Genomic DNA, 18,490 nt, shown 5'->3' on the forward strand with positions numbered 1-18,490 from the left:
AAACTGGACATAAGCTGATTTAAGTATATTTTCTGCACTTATTTAAGATTTGAGTGAGTAAATATTGTGTGTCTTGCATTCAGTAAATATTGTGCAAGTCTCTGAATCTGTAGAGTAGTTGTTAGACTGCTGTGAAATTCCTTTGTTAAGTGTTAATTAGCTTGGGGGTTTCTGCTAGCATTAAAATTTGTGTTGGTTACATTTCTAGTAATCATTTTAAATCGAGTTGCTGGCTACTGAGACTTGTCTGCATACATCAACTGGACATACATTGATTTAAGTATATTTTCTGCACTTATTTAAGATTTGAGTGAGTAAATATTGTGTGTCTTGCATTCAGTAAATATTGTGTGTCTCTCTGAATCTCTGCAGTAGTTAGACTGCTGTGAAATTCCTTTAAGTGTTAATTAGCTTTGGGGTTTCTGCTAGCATTAAAATCTGTGTTAGTTACATTTCTAATAATCATTTTAAATCAAGTTGCTGGCTACTGAGACTTGTCTGCATACATCAACTGGACATAAGCTGATTTAAGTATATTTTCTGCACTTATTTAAGATTTGAGTGAGTAAATATTGTCCGTCTTGCATTCAGTAAATATTGTGTGTGTCTCTGAATCTCTGCAGTAGTTGTTAGACTGCTGTGAAATTCCTTTGTTAAGTGTTAATTAGCTTGGGGGTTTCAGCTAGCATTAAAATTTGTGTTGGTTACATTTCTAGTAATCATTTTAAATCGAGTTGCTGGCTACTGAGACTTGTCTGCATACATCAACTGGACATACATTGATTTAAGTATATTTTTTGCACTTATTTAAGATTTGAGTGAGTAAATATTGTGTGTCTTGCATTCAGTAAGTATTGTGTGTGCCTCTGAATCTCTGCAGTAGTTAGACTGCTGTGAAATTCCTTTATGTGTTAATTAGCTTTGGGGTTTCTGCTAGCATTAAAATCTGTTTTGGTTACATTTCTAATAATCATTTTAAATCGAGTTGCTGGCTACTGAGACTTGTCTGCATACATCAACTGGACATAAGCTGATTTAAGTATATTTTCTGCACTTATTTAAGATTTGAGTGAGTGAATATTGTGCGTCTTCCATTCAGTAAATATTGTGTGTGTCTCTGAATCTCTGCAGTAGTTGTTATACTGCTGTGAAATTCCTTTGTTAAGTGTTAATTAGCTTGGGGGTTTCTGCTTCCATTGAAATCTGTGATGGTTACATTTCTAGTAATCATTTTAAATCGAGTTGCTGGCTACTGAGACTTGTCTGCATACATCAACTGGACATTCGCTGATTTAAGTATATTTTCTGCACTTATTTAAGATTTGAGTGAGTAAATATTGTGTGTCTTGCATTCAGAAAATATTGTGCGTGTCTCTGAATCTGTGCAGTAGTTGTTAGACTGCTGTGAAATTCCTTTGTTAAATGTTAATTAGCTTGGGGGTTTCTGCTAGCATTAAAATCTGTGTTGGTTACATTTCTAGTAATCATTTTAAATCGAGTTGCTGGCTACTGAGACTTGTCTGCATACATCAACTGGACATAAGCTGATTTAAGTATATTTTCTGCACTTATTTAAGATTTGAGTGAGTAAATATTGTGTGTCTTGCATTCAGTAAATATTGTGTCTGTCTCTGAATCTCTGCAGTAGTTGTTAGACTGCTGTGAAATTCCTTTGTTAAGTGTTAATTAGCTTGGGGTTTCTGCTAGCATTAAAATCTGTGTTGGTTACATTTCTAGTAATCATTTCAAATCGAGTTGCTGGCTACTGAGACTTGTCTGCATACATCATCTGGACATAAGCTTATTTAAGTATATTTTCTGCACTTATTTAAGATTTGAGTGAGTAAATATTGTGAGTCTTGTATTCAGTAAATATTGTGTGTGTCTCTGAATCTGTACAGTACTTGTTAGACTGCTGTGAAATTCCTTTGTTAAGTGTTAATTAGCTTGGGGTTTCTGCTAGCATTAAAATCTGTGTTGGTTACATTTCTAGTAATCATTTTAAATCGAGTTGCTGGCTACTGTGAACTGTCTGCATACATCTACTGGACGTAAACTGATTTAAGTATATTTTCTGCACTTACTTAAGATTTGAGTGAGTAAATATTGTGTGTCTTGCATTCAGTAAATATTGTGTGTGTCTCTGAATCTCTGCAGTAGTTGTTAGACTGCTGTGAAATTCCTTTGTTAAGTGTTAATTAGCTTGGGCATTTCTGCTTGCATTAATATCTGTGTTGGTTACATTTGTAGTAATCATTTTAAATCGAGTTGCTGGCTACTGAGACTTGTCTGCATACATCAACTGGACATAAGCTGATTTAAGTATATTTTCTGCACTTATTTAAGATTTGAGTGAGTAAATATTGTGTGTCTTGCATTCAGTAAATATTGTGTGTGTCTCTGAATCTCTGCAGTAGTTGTTAGACTGCTGTGAAATTCCTTTGTTAAGTGTGAATTAGCTTGGGGTTTCTGCTAGCATTAAAATCTGTGTTGGTTACATTTCTAGTAATCATTTTAAATGGAGTTCTTGGCTACTGAGACTTGTCTGCATACATCAACTGGACATAAGCTGATTTAAGTATATTTTCTGCACTTATTTAAGATTTGAGTGAGTAAATATTGTGTGTCTTGCATTCAGTAAATATTGTGTGTGTCTTTGAATCTCATGCAGTAGTTGTTAGACTGCTGTGAAATTTCTTTAAGTGTTAATTAGCTTGGGGGTTTCTGCTAGCATTAAAATCTGTGTTGGTTACATTTCTAGTAATCATTTTAAATTGAGTTGCTGGCTACTGAGACTTGTCTGCATACATCAACTGGACATAAGCTGATTTAAGTATATTTTCTGCACTTATTTAAGATTTGAGTGAGTAAATATTGTGTGTCTTGCATTCAGTAAATATTGTGTGTGTCTCTGAATCTCTGCAGTAGTTGTTAGACTGCTGTGAAATTCCTTTCTTAAGTGTTAATTAGCTTGGGGGTTTCTGCTAGCATTAAAATCTGTGTTGGTTACATTTCTAGTAATCATTTTAAATCGAGTTGCTGGCTACTGAGACTTGTCTGCATACATCAACTGGACATAAGCTGATTTAAGTATATTTTCTGCACTTATTTAAGATTTGAGTGAGTAAATATTGTGTGTCTTGCATTCAGAAAATATTGTCTGTGTCTCTGAATCTCTGCAGTAGTTGTTAGACTGCTGTGAAATTCCTTTTTAAGTGGATATTAGCTTGGGGGTTTCTGCTACCATCAAAATCTGTGTTGGTTACATTTCTAGTAATCATTTTAAATCGAGTTGCTGGTTACTGAGACTTGTCTGCATACATCAACTGGACATAAGCTGATTTAAGTATATTTTCTCCACTTATTTAAGATTTGAGTGAGTAAATATTGTGTGTCTTGCATTCAGTAAATATTGTGTGTGTCTCTGAATGTCTGCAGTAGTTCCCCACCCCCTCTCCCTGTTTCTTGTTGTGGTGTTTATCTTGGGTGGCTATGGAATTGCCCGCCTTTGCTGTAATTCTCTTTTTGCACACTCCTCCTGGACCCATCTCATTCGCTCACTCAACTGAGTACAGTGAGATCATATTTTGATTTTGTATACTCTTACCAGTCCTATCTCCTCTGCAGTGTACAGAGAGAGCACTTGGGAAGGGCATTCCCACATAGTATCTTAATCTGCCCTGTTTCCTCCATCTCAAAAAAAAAAAAATTTGCACTTCATCTGCCTTACTGTATTTGTGTTTCTTCCTACTTTATTACCTTATTTTGCTTTTGCCTCTTTTAACATTTTAAATTGGAACCTGTGTGTTGAGAAACAGCCTTACAAGACTATCTTCAAATATATAGAGCTGAGTAAATTTTTCTGTATTATTCTGTATTATAGAGCTAAATTGTTGCTTAGATATCTGTTGTCTTACTGTTCTGCAAATATACAGAGATCAGTATATATTTTTTTGGTTTTATAATTTGCACTCTGATTCCTCACATCTCTGTTGAAACTGGTTTCCCCACCCCCTCTGTTCTTGGTTGTAGTTTAAATTTGGTGGCTTTTGCATTGCCTGCCCCATGGCAGATTTGATCTAGGACACTCCCCCAGTCCCATCTCTTTACCGCATTCTACCTAATAAACCCTTTCTGCTCTTGCTTTTAGTCCTTTTTAATTTAATTCCATTTTTTCAAACTGTGTGTGGACTAATATTGCTACATACTCGTGTACCAGCTTGCACTGCATGTGAATTGTTTTTCTACTTTTCTGAAAAAAAAAAAAATATCTGCTTTTACTGTATTTGTGTTTCTTCCTACTTTATTTTGCTTTTGCATCATCTTAAAAGTACTCATTTGTGTTTATTACTGCTTGGATGTATCTCATTCTAAGCCTTTTAGTTTAAGCACTTGGGCTTCAGACCAGTTGTTTTACATTAAGAAGGTTTGTGGTCTCCACTGTGCTGGCAGAACAGGTAGCTTACATCCTTCTAAGTTGGGAACTGCTGATTGAGGGCTCAGTGTCTGTTATTCTAAAAGTGTATTAATTCTGGTTTAAGCACTTGGGCTTCAGACAGTTATTTTACATTAGAAGGGTTCATGGTCTGCACTCTTGTGGGAGGAGAGGCTGGACTCTGCCCTTCTGAGCTGGGAATTTCTGGTTAAAGGCTTATAGTGCCTGCATATTTAAACTGCTTCTTACTGAAATTGGTACACCTTGTTTGCTGTAGCATAGACTAGATCCAGGCCTGCTGAATCTAGCTTTGTTTGTATAACTTGAGCACTAATCCAGGCATTCTTTAAAGTATTCAGTTGTATTTATTACTGCTTGGTAGTAACTTGATTTAAGTGTAGCTATCATTCTAAGTCTTTTGGATTAAGCACTTGGGCTTCAGACCAGTTGTTTTACGTTAGGAAGGTTTGTGGCCTGCTCTGTGGTGGCAGGACAGGTAGCTTACATCCTTCTAAGTTGAGAACTGCTGATTGAGGGCTCATTGTCTGTTATTCTAAAAATGTATTAGTTCTAGTTTAAGCACTTGGGCTTCAGGCCAGTTATTTTACATTAAGAAGGTTCATGGTCTGCACTCTTGTGGGAGGAGAGGCAGGACTCTGCCCTTCTGAGCTGGGAATTTCTGGCTAAAGGCTTATAGTGCCTGCATATTTGAACTGTTTCTTACTGAAATTGGTACACCTTGTTTACTGTAGCATAGACTAGATCCAGGCCTGCTGAATCTAGCTTTGTTTGTATGCTTGTTGTTTGTTTGCTTGTTATTTCCCTGAAACACTAATTCCACCTAAAAAATGGCTTTTCAGCGCTTCTGTGGATCCCTAGTGATATCTGCGTTGCTTACTGTACTTATTTTCTTGTTTCACTTGAAAGAAAGTTACTGTTTGTCATTTTTGCATTTAAGTTACCTGTAACACATTGCATTTAAGTTACCTGGCCACTTGCTCACTAAAGCAATTATATAAGTCAGCACTAAAAACTTAAAAGCACTACACCCTCACAAACTCCCCTTGAGTACCTTGTTCCCCATTAGCCCTTTTTTTCAATTATAAAGGAATTCCCAATACTATTCTAGCATGTCCAAAGGTCAGTTGTCAATCTCCTCTCCGGTCCAGCTGGTGAATCTGGGAATCTTGAGGCAATGTTACAACTGCCTCATGTACACAGACAACCCTCTCCTCCTCCCAACAAAGTCCAACACATGTGAGAGATGCAACCATATAGCCATACTGGAGGCTAAGCTCCCTCAACTCAGTACTGGCGAAACCAGTCAGGAGGAGAAGGAAACCACACTCACTACAATTCCAGTCTCACATAGACCTACCATGACAGCAAACCAAACACATAAACACACAAAACATACTCGAGGCTCTAAATAAAATCTGCCTAAGCAGCAGAGACCTCCAAAGCAGACACCCAAGCAACCGCTACCCCAAAACAAAACACGTGCAACACATAGCTCACAAAGCCAGTGTGCCAAACAGTCACAGCCCTTAAGGCTAAACAACACACCTGATACACTTGTAATAGGTGACTCTATCGTCAGGCACACTGATGTCCCACTCACCAGGCTGAACAAGGAGAAGGTCACGGTGAGCTGCCTGTCAGGTGCTAGGATCACATAACACAAGCACATAACACAAGCACTCAGGTCACTCCAAGGCAAGTACAAATATGACTCAGTCATTGTCCATGCTGGTGTGAATGACCTGAGACGTACCTCCCTGGACTACATGAAAAGAGACATAGAGGAGCTCTCTGACCATGTAGCCCAGGCCGGTATGACCCAGACCTTGAGTAGCATCTTACCCTCACTAAGAATGATACCACAATATGAAGACAAGATGATCAATTTCAACAATTGGCTTAAGTATTGGTGTCATTCAAAGGGGATCCAGTGCCTGTCAGCCTGGGATGACATGCTCGACAAGCCACAATGCTTCGCTAGGGACAGCTTGCACCTGTCACCCCTGGGCTTTCGGATATTGGCAAAGACTCTTGCTACCCCCATAGTGCCTTTTTTAGGCAAGGCTCAAAAGACAAACCCACCTCCATAGGTATCACAAGGGATAAGAAACTAAGAGTAATGCTACTCAACGCCAGAAGTCTAAACCTCAAGATGCACGCACTTGAAACTCTCCTTAGCATGGAGAACATCAATATCTGTGCAGCAACAGAAACCTGGTTCAACGCTCCTGAGAGCACCCCAGCACTACCAGGTTATACCTCATACTATGCTTTTCGGCCCCAAAACTTGGACTGAACCACAAAAGGAGGGGGAGTATCAATATTCATCAAAGATACCCACACCTCCAGGTTGGTGGCACAGCATGAAGCATCAGAGACTATCCATGTGCAACTAACAGTGGGTAAAACTGCCTTCCAGTTTATAGCCTGCTACAGACCACCCTCCCAAACCCAGGAACCCCACTCAGCCTTCCTGAGAACACTGGAAAATATGAAGGTCTCTCCAAACACCATTATATTGGGCGACTTCAACTACCCAAACATAGACTGGGAGCATTACTCTAGCTCCAACACACCAGCCCAAAGGTTCCTAGAATTTATAAACTCAAATGCTATGGAACAACTCGTTACCACTCCCACAAGAGGGGAAAACATACTGGACCTGATCATCACCAACATGGGGACTCTATGCTCCAGACCAGAAGTGTATCCCTCATTGGTAAGATCAGACCATAAACTAATCTCACTGGATATTCACATCCCAACTCCACCCCCTGCCCTGAAAACCACAGTGAAAAACATCTCTAATGCAAATTTCACACTCCTCAAAACCGAGGTGGAATCCTGCAAAGCCCCCGGGCCTGTGGAAAATACGGCCCAGACTGCAGAATCCTTTATAAACGCATTCTATGAACACCTTCAGGAATGCATGGATCATGCAATCCCAAATAAAACCAAGTCCCAATCCTCCAAAGGCAGACGTCCTGTCTGGTGGACCCCAGCCATAAACAAACTATACAATAGAAGGAGGAAGCTACTACATGATAGAGCAAAATCCCAAAAAGGGAAGGCATCTCTGATCAGTATTAGCATAAAACTACGGGCATTCATAAAATCGTCTAAGGCCAGCTTCGAGAGAAAAATTGCACAGGACACTAAGGATAATCACAAGGCTTTCTTTAGTTATGTTAGGATCCTGGGTGGGAATTCCCAGATATGCTCAGAATTAGTCCAAAATGACAAAAAATACACCGAACCCACAGACATTGCCAACATCCTAGCTGACAGGTTCAGCTCAAACTTCTCCCCCCCCCACCAAAAGGGCAAATATCTATCCCAGCAGAGTGCTGCCTCCCTGACATCTCAGATGCTCAGGTAAGAGCTGCCCTCTCCATAACAAAAAACACAGCATCAATGGGACCAGACGGTGTCCCGGGCTGCATCCTACATGAACTCCAAGAAGAGCTAAACCCAAACATAAAACTACTGTTCAATCTCAGCCTTACTACAGGATATGTACCCAAAGAGTGGCGTACAGCAATCACACACAGGTGGTGCCTCAATGGATCCTGGAAACTATTGCCCCATAAGCCTGACTAGCTTGGTCTGCAAAGCTATGGAAAGGATCATCATGGACCTCATAAATAAAGATATTGGGGACCTACAGACACTGGATCCTACCCAGTTCGGCTTTGTTAAGGGCAGATCCTGCCTCTTAAACCTGGTTGATTTCTTTGAAACAGTCACCAAGGCCATTGACGAGGGGAAGGTGGTCCACACAGCCTACCTGGACCTCGCAAAAGCCTTCGATACAATACCCCACTCGGGCATTATAGATAGGCTCACCAGCTTAAATATAAACCCCTATGTCACTAGATGGGTTGCAAACTGGCTCAAGGACAGAACCCACATGGTTAGAATTGCTGGAGCCATGTCAGACTCCAAACCAGTTACAAGTGGCATCCCACAAGGCTCAGTCCTGGGACCTCTCTTGTTCGGTATATATTTCTGGGAGGTACAGGCCAACACGGAAGGACTGTGGCTGACCAAGTTTGCAGATGACTGCAAACTGGGCACCATAATCAACACTTCAGCCGACACAAGCATCCTCCAAAAAGGCCTCATAGAAACAGACAACTGGTGCCAGAGCCATGGCCTCAAGCTAAATGCCAAAAAGTGTATAGTCATCCCCTTTGGCAAAAACAAAGTGCCCACAAATTACCACATAGGTGGTAATCCATTAAGTACAGAAGAAGTAATTAGGGACCTGGGGACCCAAGTTGATAGCAATCTCTCATTTGACAACCACGTGGCCAAAGTGGTTAGAAAAACATTTTATATAGCCCACCTAATCATGAAGGGATTCACATCTAGATCAGGGGAGGTCATTGTGCCTCTTTACTCATCCATAACTAGGCCCATAATTGAGTACAATGCCCCTTTTGGGATGTACCTTACCAGACGCCTGCAGCAACTGGAAAGACACCAAAAGTACCTCACCAAGAGGATCAAAGGGGACAAAAAACTTGACAAACGAAGCTAAAAATCAAAGAGAACTCCAGGCAAGGGATACTCAGCTCAAACAAGTTTTAGTAAAGCGCTTTTTGTCATTCACATTAGGATGACTTCTTCAGATAAAATACATGTCTCAGTCAATACTATTTATGCAAATTCTTCCTCAATTAACCAATTAACTAACCAACTCAATTGGTTGTTGGGTGCAGCGTTAAAGGAGTATATGATATACATCCAAGTTGTAAGGCCCTAATCTACAACCCCTATTATTAAAAAGAGGGAGGATAACACCATTTTCTCTTTTTATACTAACTTCATCAAATATGTTTTTGAGAAATGTCTTAAGATATCCTCTATGGTTAAACATGTCTTCCACATCTCATCCTTCCCAAATCATAATTTCAAATTTGTAGGGTTAGACCAAGTGCAACCTGATAGTAGAAGGGGCCCCTTTAATTTACTCTTAGAAGAACGCAAACTATCCTGGCAACTAAGAACCAATGCTTTTCTAGAACCAGGACTGAATGAGCAATGCAATATTTTATGTCTCTTAAAGCTTAGAAGCTTGAATAGATAAATGTAGACAACTGTTTTTATTTTTTTTTACACACTTTTTTCTTGTCTGTGATAACTTATATAGGATCATTTGTGCTTAGTACCTGCTTTTATACAATTTAGAATCATTGTTATATACATTAGATTGTCGAAATACATATATATAAAATTTATTTTTATAAATGGATGTTTTTAATAATAGGGGTGAATGACGAAAAGCGCTTTATTAAAACTTGTTTGAGCTGAGTATCCCTTGCCTGGAGTTCTCTTTGATTTTTAAGAGGATCAAAGGGCTCAAACAGATGCCATATGCTGCCTGGTTAAAGAAACTCCAGCTCTACTCAGTTGCATACCGCCTGCTCAGAGGCGATCTGTGCCTGACGTATAAAGCCATATCCAACCTGGAATTATTGGACATTCTGCACCTCAGAAAATCCAAATCCCATTGAGCTACGCGCTTGAGAGACTTGAACCTGAGCACTGAAATAAATAGAACATGCTGGAAGGACAGATTCATAACCCAGAGGCTCCCTTCACTCTGGAATAAAATCCCAGTCCAGGTTAGGCAAAGTCCCTCATTGACTCTCTTCAAGAGGAATCTTGATGAGTGGATGGGAGATCATAGGTTTACCCAGGGTATCACTTCTGTGTCACTGTTAGACAGAGGCACAATATACTAACCACGAAAAAGGGCATAGCAAAATTAATTTAAAATGGGTGGCAAAGCCAAACACACTCTGGCTAGGCTTATAAATGCCCTTGGGCAGATAGCCTAGTATGAACCTATGAACCTACGAACATCAACCTCAACACCTACCCATACTAATAAAACTAACACATCAACCCCCAGCACCTATCCATACTAATAAAACTAACACATGAACCACAACACCTATCCATACTAATAAAACTAACACATCAACCCCAGCACCTATCCATACTAATAAAACTAACACATCAACCCCAGCACCTATCCATACTAATAAAACTAACACATCAACCCCCAGCACCTATCCATACTAATAAAACTAACACATCAACCCCAGCACCTATCCATACTAATAAAACTAACACATCAACCCCCCAGCAACTATCCATACTAATAAAACTAACACATCAACCCCAGCACCTATCCATACTAATAAAACTAACACATCAACCCCAGCACCTATCCATACTAATAAAACTAACACATCAACCCCCAGCACCTATCCATACTAATAAAACTAACATCAACCCCAGCAACTATCAATACTAATAAAACTAACACATCAACCCCAGCACCTATTCATACTAATAAAACTAACACATCAACCCCAGCACCTATCCATACTAAAAAACTAACACATCACCCCCAGCACCTATCCATACTAATAAAACTAACATATCAACCCCAGCATCTATCCATACTAATAAAACTAACACATCAACCCCAGCACCTATCCATACTAATAAAACTAACACATCAACCCCCAGCACCTATCCATACTAATAAAACTAACACATCAACCCCCAGCACCTATCCATACTAATAAAACTAACACATCAACCCCAGCACCTATCCATACTAATAAAACTAACACATCAACCCCAGCACCTATCCATACTAATAAAACTAACACATCAACCCCCAGCACCTATCCATACTAATAAAACTAACACATCAACCCCCAGCACCTATCCATACTAATAAAACTAACACATCAACCCCAGCACCTATCCATACTAATAAAACTAATACATCAACCCCAGCACCTTTCCATACTAATAAAACTAACACATCAACCCCCAGCACCTATCCATACTAATAAAACTAACACATCAACCCCCAGCACCTATCCATACTAATAAAACTAACACATCAACCCCAGCACCTTTCCATACTAACAAAACTTACACTTCAACACCTAGCACCTATCAATACTAGTAAAACTAATACATCATCCCCACCACCAACTTTCCATACTAATAAAATGAACATATCAACCCTAGCACCTATCCATACTAATAAAACTAGCACAACAACCCCAGCACCTATCAATACTAATAAAACTAATACATCAAACCCCAACAACTATCCATACTAATAAAACTAACACATCAACCCCCAGCACCTATCCATACTAATAAAACAAAAATAACAACCCCCAGCACCTATCCATACTAATAAGACTAACAGACCAGCCCCAGCAACTATTCATACTAAAAAAACTAACACATCGACCCCCAGCATCTATCCATACTAACAAAACTAATATATCAACCCGCAACACCTATCCATACTAACAAAACTAACACATCAACCCCAGCACCTATCCATACTAATAAAACTAACATATCAACCCCAACACCTATCCATACTAATAAAACTAACACATCAACCCCCAGCACCTATCCATACTAATAAAACTAACACATCAACCCCAGCACCTATCCATACTAATAAAACTAACACATCAACCCCCAGCACCTATCCATACTAATAAAACTAACACATCAACCCCAGCACCTATCCATACTAATAAAACTAACACATCAATCCCCAGCACCTATCCATACTAATAAAACTAACACATCAACCCCAGCACCTATCCATACTAATAAAACTAACACATCAACCCCAGCACCTATCCATACTAATAAAACTAACACATCAACCCCAGCACCTATCAATACTAATAAAACTAACACATCAACCCCATCACTACCTATCCATACTAATAAAACTAACACATCAACCCCCAGCACCTATCCATACTAATAAAACTAACACATCAACCCCCAGCACCTATCCATACTAATAAAACTAACACATCAACCCCAGCACCTATCCATACTAATAAAACTAACACATCAACCCCCAGCACCTATCCATACTAATAAAACTAACACATCAACCCCAGCACCTATCCATACTAATAAAACTAGCACATCAACCCACAGCACCTATCAATACTAATAAAACTAACACATCAACCCCAACACCTATCCATACTAATAAAACTAACACATCAACCCCCAGCACCTATCCATACTAATAAAACTAACACATCAACCCCAGCACCTATCCATACTAATAAAACTAACACATCAGCCCCAGCACCTATCAATACTAATAAAACTAACACATCAACCCTCAGCACCTATCTATACTAATAAAACTAACACATCAACCCCAGCACCTATCCATACTAATAAAACTAACACATCAACCCCCAGCACCTATCCATACTAATAAAACTAACACATCAACCCCAGCACCTATCCATACTAAAAAAACTAACACATCAACCCCAGCACCTATCCATACTAATAAAACTAACACATCAACCCCAGCACCTATCCATACTAATAAAACTAACACATCAACCCCAGCACCTATCCATACTAATAAAACTAACACATCAACCCCCAGCACCTATCAATACTAATAAAACTAACACATGAACCACAACACCTATCCATACTAATAAAACTAACACATCAACCCCAGCACCTATCCATACTAATAAAACTAACACATCAACCCCAGCACCTATCCATACTAATAAAACTAACACATCAACTCCCAGCACCTATCCATACTAATAAAACTAACACATCAACCCCAGCACCTATCCATACTAATAAAACTAACACATCAACCCCCAGCACCTATCAATACTAATAAAACTAACACATCAACCCCAACACCTATCCATACTAATAAAACTAACACATCAACCCCCAGCACCTATCCATACTAATAAAACTAACACATCAACCCCAGCACCTATCCATACTAATAAAACTAACACATCAACCCCCAGCACCTATCAATACTAATAAAACTAACACATCAACCCCCAGCACCTATCCATACTAATAAAACTAACACATCAACCCCAGCACCTATCCATACTAATAAAACTAACACATCAACCCCCAGCACCTATCCATACTAATAAAACTAACACATCAACCCCAGCACCTATCCATACTAATAAAACTAACACATCAACCCCCAGCACCTATCCATACTAATAAAACTAACACATCAACCCCAGCACCTATCCATACTAATAAAACTAACACATCAACCCCAGCACCTATCCATACTAATAAAACTAACACATCAACCCCAGCACCTACCCATACTAATAAAACTAACACATCAACCCCCAGCACCTATCCATACTAATAAAACTAACACATCAACCCCCAGCACCTATCCATACTAATAAAACTAACACATCAACCCCCAGCACCTATCCATACTAATAAAACTAACACATCAACCCCAGCACCTATCCATACTAATAAAACTAACACATCAACCACAGCACCTATCCATACTAATAAAACTAACACATCAACCCCAGCACCTATCCATACTAATAAAACTAACACATCAACCCCCAGCACCTATCCATACTAATAAAACTAACACATCAACCCCAGCACCTATCCATACTAATAAAACTAACACATCAACCCCCAGCACCTATCCATACTAATAAAACTAACACATCAACCCCCAGCACCTATCCATACTAATAAAACTAACACATCAACCCCACCACCACCTATCCATACTAATAAAACTAACACATCAACCCCAGCACCTATCCATACTAATAAAACTAACACATCAACCCCAGCACCTATCCATACTAATAAAACTAACACATCAACCCCCAGCACCTATCCATACTAATAAAACTAACACATCAACCCCAGCACCTATCCATACTAATAAAACTAACACATCAACCCCAGCAACTCTCTATACTAATAAAACTAACACATCAACCCCAGACACCTACCGATACTAATAAAACTAACACATCAGCCCCCAGCACCTATCCATACTAATAAAACTAAAATATCAACCCCCATTACCTATCCATACTGATAAAAGTAACACATCATCCCCAATAACGATCCATACTAATAAAACAAACACATCAACCCCCAGCACCTATCCATACTGATAAAAGTAACACATCAACCCCAGCACCTATCCATACTAATAAAACTAACACATCAACCCCCAGCACCTATCCATACTAATAAAACAAACACATCAACCCCAGCACCTATCCATACTAATAAAACTAACACATCAACCCCCAGCACCTATCCATACTAATAAAACTAACACATCAACCCCAGCACCTATCCATACTAATAAAACTAACACATTAACCCCAACACCTATCCATACTAATAAAACTAACACATCAACCCCAGCACCTATCCATACTAGTAAAACTAACACATCAACCCCAGCACCTATCCATACTAATAAAACTAAAACATCAACCCCCAGCACCTATCCATACTAGTAAAACTAAAATATCAACCCTGATCACCTCTCCTTACTAATAAAACTAGCACATCAACCCCCAGCAACTATTCATACTAATAAAACTAACACATCAACCCCAGCACCTATCCATACTAATAAAACTAACATATCAACCCCAGCACCTATCCATACTAATAAAACTAGCACATGAACCACAACACCTATCCATACTAATAAAACTAACACATCAGCCCCTAGCACCTCTCGACACTAATAAAACTAACACATCACCCCCAGCACCTATCAATACTAATAAAACTAACACATCAACCCCAACACCTATCCATACTAATAAAACTAACACATCAACCCCAGCACCTATCCATACTAATAAAACTAACACATCAACCCCCAGCACCTATCAATACTAATAAAACTAACACATGAACCACAACACCTATCCATACTAATAAAACTAACACATCAGCCCCAGCTCCAATCCATACTAATTAAACTAACACATCAACCCCAGCACCTATCAATACTAATAAAACTAACACATCAACCCCCAGCACCTATCCATACTAATAAAACTAACACATCAACCCCAGCACCTATCCATACTAAAAAAACTAACACATCAACCCCCAGCACCTATCAATACCAATAAAATAACACATCAACCCCGAGCATCTTTTGATACCAATAAAAATAACATATCAACCCCAACACCTATCCATACTAATAAAACTAACACATCAACCCCCAACACCTATCCATACTAATAAAACTAACACATCAACCCCAGCACCTATCCATACTAATAAAACTAACACATCAACTCCCAGCACCTATCCAAACTAATAAAACTAACACATCGACCCCAGCAGCTATTCATACCAATAAAACTAACACGTCATCCCCAGCACCTATCCATACTAATAAAACTAACACATCAACCCCCAGCACCTATCCACACTAGTAAAACTAAAATATCAATGCCATCACCTCTCCCTACTAATAAAACTAGCACATCAACCCCCAGCAACTATTCATACTAATAAAACTAACACATCAACCCCCAGCACCTATCAATACCAATAAAAATAACATATCAACCCCAGCACCTATCCATACTAATAAAACTAACACATCAACCCCCAACACCTATCCACACTAATAAAACTAACACATCAACCCCAGCACCTATCCATACTAATAAAACTAACATATAAACCCCATTACCTATCCATACTGATAAAAGTAACACATCATCCCCAATAACTATCCATACTAATAAAACAAACACATCAACCCCCAGCACCTATCCATACTAATAAAACTAACACATCAACCCCAGCACCTATCCATACTAATAAAACAAACACATCACCCCCAGCACCTATCCATACTAATAAAACTAACACATCAACCCCAGCACCTATCCATACTAATAAAACTAACACATCAACCCCCAGCACCTATCCATACTAATAAAACTAACACATCAACCCCCAGCACCTATCCATACTAATAAAACTAACACATCAACCCCCAGCACCTATCCATACTAATAAAACTAACACATCAACCCCAGCACCTATCCATACTAATAAAACTAACACATCAACCCCAGCACCTATCAATACTAATAAAACTAACATCAACCCCCAGCACCTATCCATACTAATAAAACTAACACATCAACCCCCAGCACCTATCCATACTAATAAAACTAACACATCAACCCCCAGCACCTATCCATACTAATAAAACTAACACATCAACCCCAACACCTATCCATACTAATAAAACTAACACATCAACCCCAGCACCTATCCATACTAATACAAGTAATACATCAAACCCAGCACCTATCCATACTAATAAAACTAACACATCAACCCCAGCACCTATCCATACTAATAAAACTAACACATCAACCCCAGCACCTACCCATACTAAAAAAACTAACACATCTAGCCCAGCACCTCTCCATACTAATAAAACTAACACATCAACCCCAGCACCTATCCATACTAATAAAACTAACACATCAACCCCCAGCACCTATCCATACTAATAAAACTAACACATCAACCCCCAGCACCTATCCATACTAATAAAACTAACACATCAACCCCCAGCACCTATCCATACTAATAAAACTAACACATCAACCCCCAGCACCTATCCATACTAATAAAACTAACACATCAACCCCAGCACCTATCAATACTAATAAAACTAACACATCAAACCCAGCACCTATCCATACTAATAAAACTAACACATCAACCCCAGCACCTATCCATACTAATAAAACGAACACATCAACCCCAGCACCTATCCATACTAATAAAACTAACACATCAACCCCAGCACCTATCCACACTAATAAAACTAACACATCACCCCCAGCACCTATCAATACTAATAAAACTAACACATCAACCCCATCACTACCTATCCATACTAGTAAAACTAACACATCAACCCCAGCACCTATCCATACTAATAAAACTAACACATCAACCCCCAGCACCTATCCATACTAATAAAACTAACACATCAACCCCCAGCACCTATCAATACTAATAAAACTAACACATCAACCCCAACACCTATCCATACTAATAAAACTAACACATCAACCCCAGCACCTATCCATACTAATAAAACTAACACATCAACCCCAGCACCTATCCATACTAATAAAACTAACATATCAACCCCAGCACCTATCCATACTAATAAAACTAACATCAACCCCCAGCACCTATCCATACTAATAAAACTAACATATCAACCCCAGCACCTATCCATACTAATAAAACTAACACATCAACCCCAGCACCTATCCATACTAATAAAACTAACACATCAACCCCCAGCACCTATCCATACTAATAAAACTAACACATCAACCCCCAGCACCTATCCATACTAATAAAACTAATACATCAACCCCAGCACCTTTCCATACTAATAAAAGTAATACATCCACCCCCAGCACCTGTCAATACTAATGAAACTAGCACATCAACCCCCAGCACCTATCCATACTAATAAAACTAACACATCAACCCCAGCACCTATCAATACTAATAAAACTAACACATCAACCCCAGCACCTATCCATACTAATAAAACTAACACATCAACCCCCAGCACCTATCCATACTAATAAAACTAACACATCAACCCCAGCACCTATTCATACTAATAAAACTAACACATCAACCCCTACACCTATCCATGCTAATAAAACTAACACATCAACCCCAGCACCTACCCATACTAAAAAAACTAACAAATCAACCCCAACCTCTATCCATACTAATAAAACTAACACATCAGCCCCAGCACCTATCCATACTAATAAAACTAACACATCAACCCCCAGCACCTATCCATACTAATAAAACTAACACATCAACCCCAGCACCTATCCATACTAATAAAACTAACACATCAACCCCAGCACCTATCCATACTAATAAAACTAACACATCAACCGCAGCACCTATAAATACTAATAAAACTAACACATCAACCCCAGCACCTATCAATACTAATAAAACTAACACATCAACCCCCAGCACCTATCCATACTAATAAAACTAACACATCAAACCCCAGCACCCATCAATACTAATAAAACCAAAAACAAA

At 39.0% G+C, this 18,490-nt stretch overlaps 1 protein-coding gene across 1 annotated transcript in view; it reads left to right on the top strand.

The window, feature by feature from the left end:
• Window positions 1-18,490, top strand: part of LOC122816213 — a 1,390,304-nt gene that overhangs the window by 72,094 nt on the left and 1,299,720 nt on the right. The gene's annotated exons all lie outside the window — the stretch shown is intronic.

This window comes from Protopterus annectens, chromosome 12.part0, assembly GCF_019279795.1.
Source record: "Protopterus annectens isolate FY-2018-M chromosome 12.part0, PAN1.0, whole genome shotgun sequence".
Lineage (NCBI taxonomy): Eukaryota > Metazoa > Chordata > Ceratodontiformes > Protopteridae > Protopterus > Protopterus annectens.